General features: G+C 36.6%; 1 protein-coding gene across 2 annotated transcripts in view; it reads left to right on the top strand.

Annotated features, from left to right (window-relative positions):
• The window catches only part of Abl (tyrosine-protein kinase Abl), a 60,711-nt gene that overhangs the window by 4,239 nt on the left and 43,566 nt on the right, over nucleotides 1-12,906 (top strand). The gene's annotated exons all lie outside the window — the stretch shown is intronic.

Genomic DNA, 12,906 nt, shown 5'->3' with positions numbered 1-12,906 from the left:
ATACCTATTATTATGTAAGTAACTTAGTATTGCTTACTTGCTTGCGAAATTCCGAAAATGTGTTTGTTTGTTGGTTTGTCCTTCAATCACGTCGCAACGGTGCAACGGATTGACGTGATTTTTGCATGGGTATCTATAAAGACCTGTAGAGTGACATAGAATACATTTTATCCCGGAAAATCAAAGAGTTCCCACGGGATTTTTAAGAACCTGATTCCACGCGGACGAAGTTGTGGCCATCAGCTAGTGTAGGTAATAAGTAATGAGGAGGTTTCCAGGCAACGTTCGAGATAATTTTCATAGATGGCGCTGAATAATTCCACCACTAAAGATGAAAAATAATACCTATATCTATATGATCTATGCTTTATTGTTTAGGTCGTGTCAATTAATGACATAGATGAAGAGTAAGAGCGTGCACTGCAATTTTCCTTACGTTTTTTCCCCACAAAATCTGTGAACTATAATAGAAGTAATTAATTAATTTCGCATCCGATTTAAATTTAAAGCATAGATCATATAGATATATAGGTATTATTTTTCATCTTTAGTGGTGGAAGTATTCAGCGCCATCTATAAAAATTATCTCAAACGTTGCCTGGAATCCTCCTCATTAGTAGTGGTAAATATTTTTGTCAAACCTACATATTTTATTAAATACTGTATTGTAAGATTTTGACACTGACTGAAACTGACTTTAATATAGTCTGCGACAGGTTGAGATAGCAATCAAAGTATGAGGCGGGGAACGCCCCGCACACCCGCACGTCACCCGCGTTCGCCCGCATCGGGTTAGCTCGGGAGCTAGTCGGGTATGCAGGGTGTTGCCTCCCCGATTGCCATCTGGACCTGTCGCGTACTATAATTACATTACCTACATAATATGGATGCAAAGCGAATGTTTCACAAATTAAGGCTCGGTGATAAAGTATGAAGAACATGATATTTATACTTAGGTAAGTGTATAGATATAAGCTGTTGAAATAAATAGAGGAATCTTATTTGGTGGCGGCATTTATCATCCCTGCCTTTCACTTAGTTACCTGTCTTTGCTCATTATGTGTTTCTTGTGCATGCTGAAAAATAATTTGCCAGGGTAGTATGTTTTCAGATTATCTTGATAGATGGGTGAGTATTATACCTATTGCTAAACATGAGAGGATTGCTTAGTTAAGTAAAGATGCGTCAAGTTGGCTGACTGGATAATATTTTTTTTAAAACTTTAATTAATAAAGTTCATCAAGACTCATACCAAGACCAGCTGGCTTTAGCTAGGCTTTCAATTATTCTCTTGAGAACTTACAAATAAAAGCTTTCAATTATTAATATTTGAAATATTAAAAATTTAGTTAGGTACGAGCCAAGCTTCATGCCGGAGCGGAAGCGTGGATACACCCGTATTAACACACAATTGCATTCCGTGTACACGGCGTGGCGCTCTCCTGCTCTTCACGTCGGGGCTTGGATTTGTAATAAAATATGCCTCTTTTGCTCTACCTGTTAAAACTATCGGTACCGTTAGGAGGGAACCTAGTCTAACCCCTATCTAGTCTAATCCGTCTGTACATTTCGGTTATAGGTAAAGGTAGGGGTTAGGCAGCAATGTTCCGCTACATTGCTGCCTAGCTCGGAATGTAATGTCATATATAAGCTTATAGAGATTGTATGGGGACCAGTAGTGCCGCGACAGGACTGTGACAGCTGTACCTACCTTTAGTATGATTGATAAATGATTATATTACGCGTTGGTACCAAACAACCCACTATAGATACATATGTATTTCAATTGTAATCGATTAGGGCCTTTGTGCGTTGAATGTATGCGCTTCGTTCATACTTCATATGCACCGGTGACCGTCTAACTTCTAAACTCAGTTTACTGCTTTGCACTTTTCATTTATATTTATGTAAGTCAGTAGCTGAGGCTAATAATAAACGAACACGTTCACAATTAGTCTATAGAAAAGGTAAACCCATCTGTGTGAAGCTGAATTAAAAATAATCGAGCCCGTGACAGGTCACCATGTATGAGATAACTATAGTAACAGTAATATTTTTTATTCTTTCATTTTGATAAAGGCAAGCATTATTTAAAACAATTCCGAGAGAAACGGACAAACGGACTTAGTCACAACCAAGGGTTCATTTTTTACCATTTTGGTATGGAACTCTAAAAACATTCAAGTCATCTGGACTGATAAGGGTCATGTCATATTGTGTATAATATTAACTAGCTTATGCTCGCAACTTGGTCCGCGTGGACCAAGTCGCGTGAAAAATCTCAAACCCCTATTTTAGCCCCTTAGGGGTTGAATTTTCAAAAATCCTTTCTTAGCGGACGTCTACATCATAATAACTATTTGCATGCCAAATTTCAGCCCGATCCGTCCAGTAGTTTGAGCTGTGCGTTGATAGATGAGTCAGTCAGTCAGTCAGTCACTTTTTCCTTTTATATATACTACAGATTATTTAATATCAGAATCTATTATCAGAATCGTTGTGTTGCATTTATGTTATGTTTATATGTATAATAATGGTGACTAGAATTGAAATATGATAGCTATGTTGTCATTTAAAAATTTTTTTTTGCATACTAGGCCATCCATGGTCCTGACATCGCATAAAAATTACTTACCCTGTTTTTTCTGAATGTAACCTACATACAACTTTACCTACAAGGATTCGTGGTCTCAGCATATTTACAAGAACTGAACTTCATTTTCGTTCTATAAACGAACTATGTTTTGGCCAAAGAGCCTCAATTGCTCAACAGGTAAAAGAGCTCCTAGCACAAGCTTGACGCTTAGTTGGAGAGGAAATTAGTCATTTAACATGGCTAAATTCTTTATAAAAAAATCAAAAAAAATTAGGTCTGTAAATTAAACGAAGACGTAGCCCGTAAACGAACTTTCTTGGGTATTATAGTTATAGTCTGCGACAGGTTGAGATAGCATTCGGGGTATGAGGCGGGAAGACGCCTTGCACATCCACACGTCACCCGCGCTCGCCAGCACCGGGTTAGAACGAGGGCTGTGCGGGGCGTTACCTCCTCGATTGCCACCTCGACCTATCGCGTACTATACGTATAGCGCGAGGACTGTGCGGGTGTGCGGGGCGTTCCTGCTCCGATTGCCATTTCGACCTGTTTCGTACTGTACCTACCAGACGTAGACGTACATTGGCACACTGCTGAATAGTGGTATCCTCTCAGAGTGATGTTTTGGACCACATGATAGTGTTGATTGGCAGAATTCACACACCTTTGAAAACATTATGGAGAATTGTCAAGCATGCAGTTTGCAGATCTCTTCACGATGTTTTTCTTCACTGTTAAAGCAAGTGATATGTAATTGCTTCGAAAAGTTAGAGGTGCCGGGATCGTGCTTCAAATCCAACCTAGACCCTCCGAGTATGTCGACGACGTCTTGACCACAAGGTCTTACTTTATTCAACGGTGTGTTTACTCAGGGCCTAAGTATACCTTTTTTATACTCAGTGGTCATCAAGCATATAATAATAGTAAGCGCATGAGTGTAGCAAGCATATAAGTGGCATCAAATCAAAGGCATATACCTACCACCCTGCCCTGAATGTAAACTGTAAACCTACCATAAGTGACATAACACGGCAGAAGTTTTTAACATACCAAGTAAAAAGTATTGATTTCGATTAGCGTTTTATAGTGCGGGCAAGAATAGTACACTCAAGATATCTAGTAGAGATCTGTGTTCTTTGTTTATTTCCTGCGATTGAAGCTCGTTTAGAATTCACAACGACCTTGACTGGCACAATGCTATAATTTGTAATACAGCATTGTATTTAAACAGATACTTATTACTGTTCGAGTAAGACAATAAGGTGATTCAAAAAAAGAAGTGTCGAATTTTTTACTTGTATTACTTAGGCCATAAGTGTTAGGACATCAATGGTCTATACCTATTGGATCGGAGCTCCTAATTTCGGACGAGCCTCTGTTGACTTAGTGCATTAATCCTAAATAACCTAATCGAACCTAATTTTAAAACGGACTGTAGCAACTGTGCTAGTTTTTGAAACTATTTTATAACGGTATACATTTATACACCAAACTTCACATTTTTGTACCCAAAAACCTCAAATTCAAAACTTAATTTAAGATTAACTCAAAGACTTTTTTTCTCAAACTGGTTCTAGGTAAATCAATAAAAAATCGCAGAAAGACTATTCGGAAGTACATATAAATTCTTTCTACCAAATACCTACCATATTAAATTTGCAAAATTTGATGCTAAGAGTCCCATTTAAAAATTATGCTAGAGCGCAAATCATGACGTAGGTTAAGAAGGATTCCCGCCAGGTGCTAACGCTCGGCGCTCAGCATTCACTTCCCGGAAACTCTTGCTTTGATACTACGAACGAGTTTTAATAAAGGCATTTCTACTAGGCACCTTCTTAGTGCCTTTTGTATATGTGCGCGACGCTCATGTTAAAATTTTACTTGGCATTTACAAGTTAGTACTTACTAGTTCCACTGTTAAAACTACCTCTACAGGGTGTGATGCCGTCCCGCAGTTCCAGTGAAGTTCCGATATTAAAGTTTAAATGTTTTATAATGGACTAGCTATTTCCCCCGACTTCGTTCGCATGGGTCCCAACTCCCAGTATACCTTCCTTTCGAGTTGGTTATTTTAAATTACGTAATGATTTTTCAAATTTCTTGGTAAACACAAAAACAGAGTAAATATTTTATATTTAAAACTAAGAATTCTGGACTTATTTTTCATTAGAGTTTTGTACTTTTAATTGGAACCTTAGTCGACCTAGTAAGCTCATTTTCTAAGGTACAAATGATTTAAGGTGGATTTTTTCATTATTATTAACTTTATGGTTTCATACCCAAAGAGGTAACGGGGACCCTAGTACTGCTGTCTGTTTCGGGGTCTACCGTCTACAGCTTCAGCCGAAATAGGTAGTCAATCAAATTTTTTAATATAATATTATGTATATTAACAGCCGTATTTCTTCGACATTTTGCACGATAAATCAAAAACTATTATACATAAAAATAAATAAAAACTTGTTTTAGAAAGTACAAGTAAAGCCCTCTCATATGATACCCCACTTGGTATATAAATTTTACTTTTAAAGTTGAAAATACTAATTATTTGTTTATTAACACATTTTAATTTTTTTTATGATGTAACCACAAATTCACGATTTTTTCGGATTTTCTCCTTACGTGTGCTATAAGACCTACCTACCTGCTCATGATTCTAGGTCAACAGGAAGTATCCTATAGGTTTCTTGACGGACACGACAGACGGACAGACAGACAGAAAGACAGAAAAACAACGACGTGATCCTATAAGGGCTCGTTTTTTCTTTTTGAGGTACGGAACCCAAAAAATTAAAAAAAAATGTAATCCAAAAGCGTAATAATAATATACATACTGTAGCAACAACAAGGCGAACAAGAAAGGAAGTTAATGTTGCATTGTCACCCAGTTCCAACTTCCAAATGTTAAGTTAGTTTAAATTGATTTGTTCCGAACAGACAAACAAACAAATAGACCGACACAAAATTTTTACAAAAAAAAATAAAAACCGACTTCGTTACATAAACACTAAAAATTGAAAAATAATTTAATTTATTACCGAATATATTATGTATACAAGAGTTAATATAGTTCCATAATAATACTTTTTGGTGCCGGTGCCAATTAGCTTTAGCTGCGCAAATCGTCTAGACTTCATATTTTTATGGGACTCCACAATGGCACCTCATTGGCACCGACCCCAAAAAATATTATTATGGAACTATATTAACTCTTGTATACATAATATATTCGGTAATAAATTAAATTATTTTTCAATTTTTAGTGTTTATGTAACGAAGTCGGTTTTTATTTTTTTTTGTAAAAATTTTTTATTTCACAATTTTTAGTGGCCCCATGGAATTATGCTATGACTGGTTAAAAATCTACTGTTTACTAAGCTATTACACTGATCGCGAGCAATTTACTCTTATCCGTTGAGGAGTTCCAGTATCTATCTTCGAAGATGTTCATCAGATCTTCACCAAATTGAAATGGGACCAACTTTGAAGTATACCCTTTCAAACAAAAAAAGAATTTTCAAAATCGGTCCACGCGTTTTTGAGTAATCGGGGAACATACATAAAAAATAAAAAAAAAAAAAAAAAAAAAAAAAAAAAAAAGATTCCGACGAATTGAGAACCTCCTCCTTTTTTTGAAGTCGGTTAAAAAGCGAGTTATACAAAGCGCTAAAAGGCTAGCGCTTGACTAATAATAACCTCCCTTGCTCCGAGTATATGACCGCTGAGTATTGAACCCTAATTTTTAAAATATGTTGTTTTAGTATGAAGTATGTGAAATTATATGTAACCATGTTTAGATTGAAACACTTATCCGGGGAGTCCGCATTAGATAAATATTATTCGCAGCCGTAGACCTCGTTCTATAAGTAAAAATATTATAAATTGGGACAGTTAAACTTGGACATATGGTACCTACGTGTGAGGCAATCCATAAGCCAAATAAAACACAGCGTAAGCCCCACTGCGAGTTATCAACTACCGTTGCGCTAATTTGTTTTCCATGATGTTAATTAACCGTTGAACAATACCGATTAACTAAACAATATTTAGAACTTAGATTAACAGTTCAAACTTATATGAGAGATGAGATTGTTATATTCCTAGCACAAAATTAGCTTTAAAAAAATTGGACTTTCAGCGTCCCCTGATACTGAACAATTTTATTTCTCCTGAACTCAATCTAAAATGCAGATACAAGTATATGAAGTGCGTTTTTCTGTACTGAAAATACAAATGACGCAGAAGTACGAGTCGGTGGCATAGGACGCGTCAGCAGTGGTTATGACAGCGACTCTGCACACCCGTCCACATTTAATTGGCGCGCCCGATACAGCCGATTGCGCCTCTTGCTGTCTCCTCTAGTTATCTGTTATAAGAACACTTTACTTGAAATTCGGCAAATTATACAGTCGAAGACTATATATAAATGATAAGAAAGCTTGGATTTGACTCGCTCCAGCAATGCACAGGGCTGCAATTGCTTGTACAGTATCAATATCAATCAATCATCAATTAATACTTATAATAAAACTGTAATACTTATAATAAAACTGTAACAGGTCAAATTCTGTACATTGAAGATATTTTGAATTTTTTTTCGAGGGCACTCTATAATCGGTACTGAACCCAAAACTGTAATTTTTTTCATTTTTGTCTGTCTGTCTGTCTGTCTATCTGTCTGTCTGTCTGTCTGTCTGTATCACGGCCGCGCATCACGCTGAAACTACTGAATGGATTCCAATGAAACTTGGTACGATTTGAGGTCATACTATGAGGAAGAATATAGGATACTTTTTATCCCGAAATTCAGCATGGTTCCCGTAGGAGAGGGGATGAAAGTTAAAATGTATACTGAGTTGTAATTCATTAACGCGTAGTCCGATTTCATTCATTCTTTTTTTGTTAGAAAGGGGATATTTTTAAAGATTGTTCCGTAAATATTTCAAGGTCATCGGTTTTCAACCGACTGTCAAAAAGGAAGTGGTTCTTTTTTCTACATCGATTTTTTCGAGGTTTCTGGACCGATTTGCAATTTTTTTTTAATCAACAAAAAAGTTGTCGTGGTGGTCACATAAAAAATTCTGGATTCAACTCCTTAATCCTGATGCTGCAGCGTTACTGCCCGCCTGAGTTATCAAGATTCAGGAAGTGTTCATAGTGAATTCATATTGTAGGTACCAAGCAACGACTTTATTCTCAGACTTCAAGTCCCAACTCCTCAACCCTGATGATGTAGGGTACAGCACTCCTAAACTATAATGTTTCAGTAACTGCGGATGATGCAAAATTAATTTAGGTACCAAGCATAGGCTACATCATTGAACTTCGGATCCTAACTCCTCAATCCTGATGCTGCAAAGTACTAAATTCCTAAATCGTGGGGATTTTAGAATTTCTGATAGTGAATTGATATTTTAGGTATCAAGCAACGGCTTCACGATGACACTCCCAGTCCGAAATACTCCACCCGAGCGAAGCAGGGGCGGGTCAGCTAGTGGTATAATAATATTGTAAATTGATCACTTGAAAAGAACAACCGCCGAGTTTCTTGCTGGTTCTTCTCGGTAGGAACGGCATTCCGAACCAGTGTGGTACATTAAACTAGTTGACAATTTCAAAAGCACTTGTAAAAGTTTACTTGAATAAAAATAAATTCTATTCTATTCCGAGTGCAGAATACCCCGTCTCTTTAAAAATCCTAACATTACTATACTGATATTTTTTTTATTTATTTTATTTTATTATAAAGGCACACAAAACAGGTTTCAGCTATAAATGGTCCAAATAAAAATAAAAAACAATAGATTAAATCTAAGCGGTAACCCTAAATATGTGTACACAACAATTCTTAAATAAATATATGCACTAACTAACTGATAAGATACAATTTATAAAAACACAGAAAAAAGAAATACAAGAAAATTAACTATGAAAAATATACTTAAAGTGGAGAAGATGCAAAATGTTGATTAATATGTGTTTTAAATGTGTTCAAATTATTATTAAAAATGTCAATATTACGGTTAGCTGTGAAAAGATCATTATACAGGCGACACATACGGACAACGGGATTGTAAAAGGAAGTATTGTTCTTATATACACTAAGGGCAAAAGTTCTAGGGTTTCTAAATCGGACATTATAATTAATATTAATCAACGACAGCAATACGGGAGAATCTATTTTGGAGTGAATAATCCTATGTAGAGATATTAAATGATAATACTTCCGGCGAAATTCTAAAGTTCGTAACCCAAAGTGTTTCAGTCTATCGTGGTAAGGTGTGCGCCTATGGCCGAAATGATGCCGATAAGATAAAATGCGAATAAATTTCTTTTGTACGCTTTCTAAGCGATGACAATGAACTGCATAGTACGGAGACCATATTACAGAATTATATTCCATTATACTTCGAACCATGGCTTGATAAAGATGTATCGAGCTAGAAGGCTTTTTAAAATTCCTCGTCGATCTTAAAATAAATCCTACCAGTTTGTTACATTTGGCAATTATGTATTCGTAATGATCTCTAAACGTCAATTTGTCATCAAATATGACACCAAGATCCTTAGCCGATGTCTTTCTTGTGAGAGTTTGACCTTTCAAAGAGTAATTAAATTCAATCTTCTTAGACTTTCTTTGAGTAAAGCTGACCACAAAACATTTATCAATATTAAGACTCATACGATTATCGGTGCACCAGTCAGCAACAGCGTTCAAATCATCTTGAAGACAAAGAGCATCATTTATATTGTCAATTGATTTGAAAATTTTGAGGTCATCGGCATAAAACAAACTCTCACAATGTAATTTGTCTACAAGATCATTGACGAATAGGTTAAAGAAGAGTGGACCTAAGAGAGAGCCCTGCGGGACACCCGAGGTGATAATGGTTGGTGACGATACATGCCCTTTAATGGCTACTAATTGTGATCTCTTAAGTAAGTAAGATTGCACCCATCGTAAGAGGTTGCCACAAATACCATAAGCACCTAGTTTATGACAAAGAATTATATGATTGACCTTATCAAATGCCTTGGAGAAATCGGTGTAAATTGAGTCTGTTTGACCTTGCCTAGCAAATGACCTGCAAATAAAATTTTTGTACTCTAACAAATTAGTCGTAGTAGAGCGATTTTTAACGAAGCCATGTTGTTTGGGTGTTATGATAGGGAAAACGTGGTGGTAAATACTGTCGTATACAACCGACTCTAAAATCTTTGAAAAACAGCATAATATACTAATTGGACGATAGTTTTCACATCGCGACCGGTCTCCGGACTTAAAGATAGGTATAATGTAAGCTGTTTTCCACAATTTAGGGAAAACACCTGATTGAAGCGATAAATTATAGATGATGCTTAATGGGACAGAAAGTTCACTGGCACAGGTTTTGATAAACAACGGTGGAATTTTGTCCGGACCTGCTCCTTTATTTGAGTCCAGTTTTTTGAGTCGACGATATATGTCCTGAGCAGTGACCCGGATGTCGGACAGAGTAGTCTCTTTGCTAGTGACGATTGGTGGATATAAGTTTGTATCAACGTCCGCAAAGTTGTCGAAAACAGAGCTGAAATAATTTGCAAATAAATCACAAATTTCTTCACTATCCGATGATGACACATTACCGTAGTTAATAGTCTGAGGGATCGAGTTGCTTTGGGAGCCTTTTTTGCTATTTATGTAGCTATAAAACGCTTTGGTATTTTTAAAGAGTGAGCTCTCAATAGAGTCTAAATATTTCACGTAACATGCATCCATTAAGCGTTTACACCTAAGCCGAAGTAGGTCAAATGTGTCATAGTCCCGCGGGTTTCCGAACTTTTTATATTTTTTATGGTATTTGTGTTTTTCTTTTAAACAACGTTTCAAAGCGTTATCATACCAAATTGGAAATTGATGAGAATCATCTTTGGTTAAGGGAGTAGTTTTGTGTATGATATCATTTATAATATCATAAAATATTTGAGTATTAACATCAACGTCGCGCGAAGATAAGACATTGTTCCAGTTTACATTTTTTAAATCTTTTTTCGCATTTTCGTAGTCGCATTTGTAAAAATTATATTTATGTAGCTTTTTACGCTTGATTCCCGCTGGAGAAGTAACACTGGGTTTCAATTCTATAGCTAGAGGTGGGTGGTGCTTATCAATCCGACTTACCGCATTGGGCTCGTGTATGCTTAACGAAGAAAAAGTAGATAGAACAAGATCTAGACAACGATTATTACTATTATGGATATGATTGAACTGGTTGAGTCCACATACTTCAAGCAGGTCCAGTAAGAGTTGTGATTTTCTATTGTCTAGAGAGATACTCGGCGTGAGACCAGATGTATTAGTAGTTAATGTCCAGGTAATAGCCGGGGTGTTGAAGTCACCAATGAGTAAGAATTGTTGGGAGTCATCGCTTCGCGTAATCGTAGTAATACAAGAATTATAAAAGGATTCGATATCTTTAAAGGGAAGGTCAGGAGGTAAGTAGCACACGCAAACATTAATAATATTGACATTTTCATTACTGTTGCAGATAATGCTTAGCCATAGATCTTCTATGTTACTATCCCATGATGTTTGACGGATAACACTAAAGCTTTTTCTTATAGCTATAGCAACACCTCCACCATCTCTTTTAGTAATACAAGAGGAATCGCGATCTCTACGAAAAACATTATAACGTGTATCAAAGATTTCGTGATCAAATATTCCGGGGTTTAAATTAGTTTCCGTCAAACATATGGCGTCATAGTCACTGTTCAGGATGTTCAGATAAAGTTCAGAAGTTTTAGATCTAATGCGATTAACATTTTGGTAATAAATTAACATTTTAGTCTGACACAAAAATTACCTAGCAAATAGACTGAATATTTTAAAGTTAAAAGCAAATTAATTGAGATTTTTGAGAGTATCTTCATTTTTAATGAGAATGGCGGCAGTAGAATCGTTTTTCCGCATGTAAATGTTTCCGAATTTCACCCAAACGTACTTATAATTCTTATCTTTCGAGACCTTACGCGCAGTTGCATGAAGCAATTTTTGTTCAGGTGACAGATGTTCTGCCACATATATGTTGCGTGTCTCCCCGGTAAACCCGAAGAGGCTTGAGTTAAGGGTCTCCTTTGGATCCTTTTTATTAAATCTGTGCACAGCGGAGATAATCTTATCCCTCAGTAGAGAAGACGACAGCGTAACTAAAATGGTTCGAGGTCTGTTCGACGAGGGATTGTGTTTAGCAATTCTGCGACAGGCGTGTATATGCAGGGGATCTAATGGAACATTTACTATTTCACAGAGTTTATTGAACAGAGACACAACGTTCTCATTTTTAGTTTCAGGGACAGCCTGCAGCTCAAGGTTGTGGCTGCGTGATATTTTTTCCATAGAAGTCAGACGAGAGTTGATTTTCTGCACCTCATTACGTAATTGTGTATGTTCTGCCTCCAGGTCACAAATCAACTTGGTTTTATTATCTAGAGCATCTTTTAAGGTTTTCTGTTCCGCGCAAATAAAATCTGTTGTACAAGAAAAGTCGTCTTTGAGGCTTTGAATCGCTACATCCAGTTCCGCTCGTACTAGCATCTTCACATCCTCCCTTAACGCGGAACGGAAGCCATCTATGTGAACTTTAAGCACCGAGTTTAATTTTATATCAAAGAGGTCGCTTATTTTTTTCATTGTTATGCCACTGTCCTGCTGCTGTTGACTGTGTGGCGGCAATGTATTATCCGTGTCCGAGGCTTCGCACGACATGTCTAACGATTCTTCAGGCGACAGAACTAGACTTTGTCGAACTGGTGTATCCAGGTTTGTTCTGGTTCGTCTGCCTACGTTCGCGCACGAGGGGCATGTCCATGAAGACGAATATTCCACACTGAGAGCTTTGAATTGAGTTTCTTTTAATCTGAGACACTCAAAGTGATATTGACCCCGGCAGAGATGACAGCGGAGAAAATTTCCAGGTCCTAAATGATTTAGTCTACATCCGTGGCACTCCATTGGATAAAAATTGAAAAATATAGTCTATCCAAAAACGTAAAAAGAGAAAAAAAAAAAGAAAAAAAGTTCAACTGTGTAAGTATATCGCGGTGAGGATCGAACCGGGAGACGGGGCCTTATGTATGGCAATCAGTTAACCCTATCGCCAACTGCGCTGTGAAGCCAAGTGCTTATTCAAGTGAAAATAGTCAACTTGTTTGACTTGATCTTTGTGAGTAAATTATTTTATGATCACCCACAAGTTGAAAAATATAAACACTCAAAATATTTCACAACAATAATTACTTATCTTAATTGTTTAAGCGTTAATTGCTTA

The sequence above is a fragment of the Maniola hyperantus genome, chromosome Z, assembly GCF_902806685.2.
Source record: "Maniola hyperantus chromosome Z, iAphHyp1.2, whole genome shotgun sequence".
Taxonomy (NCBI): Eukaryota; Metazoa; Arthropoda; class Insecta; order Lepidoptera; family Nymphalidae; genus Maniola; species Maniola hyperantus.
This window is presented reverse-complemented; position numbering and strand designations above follow the sequence as displayed.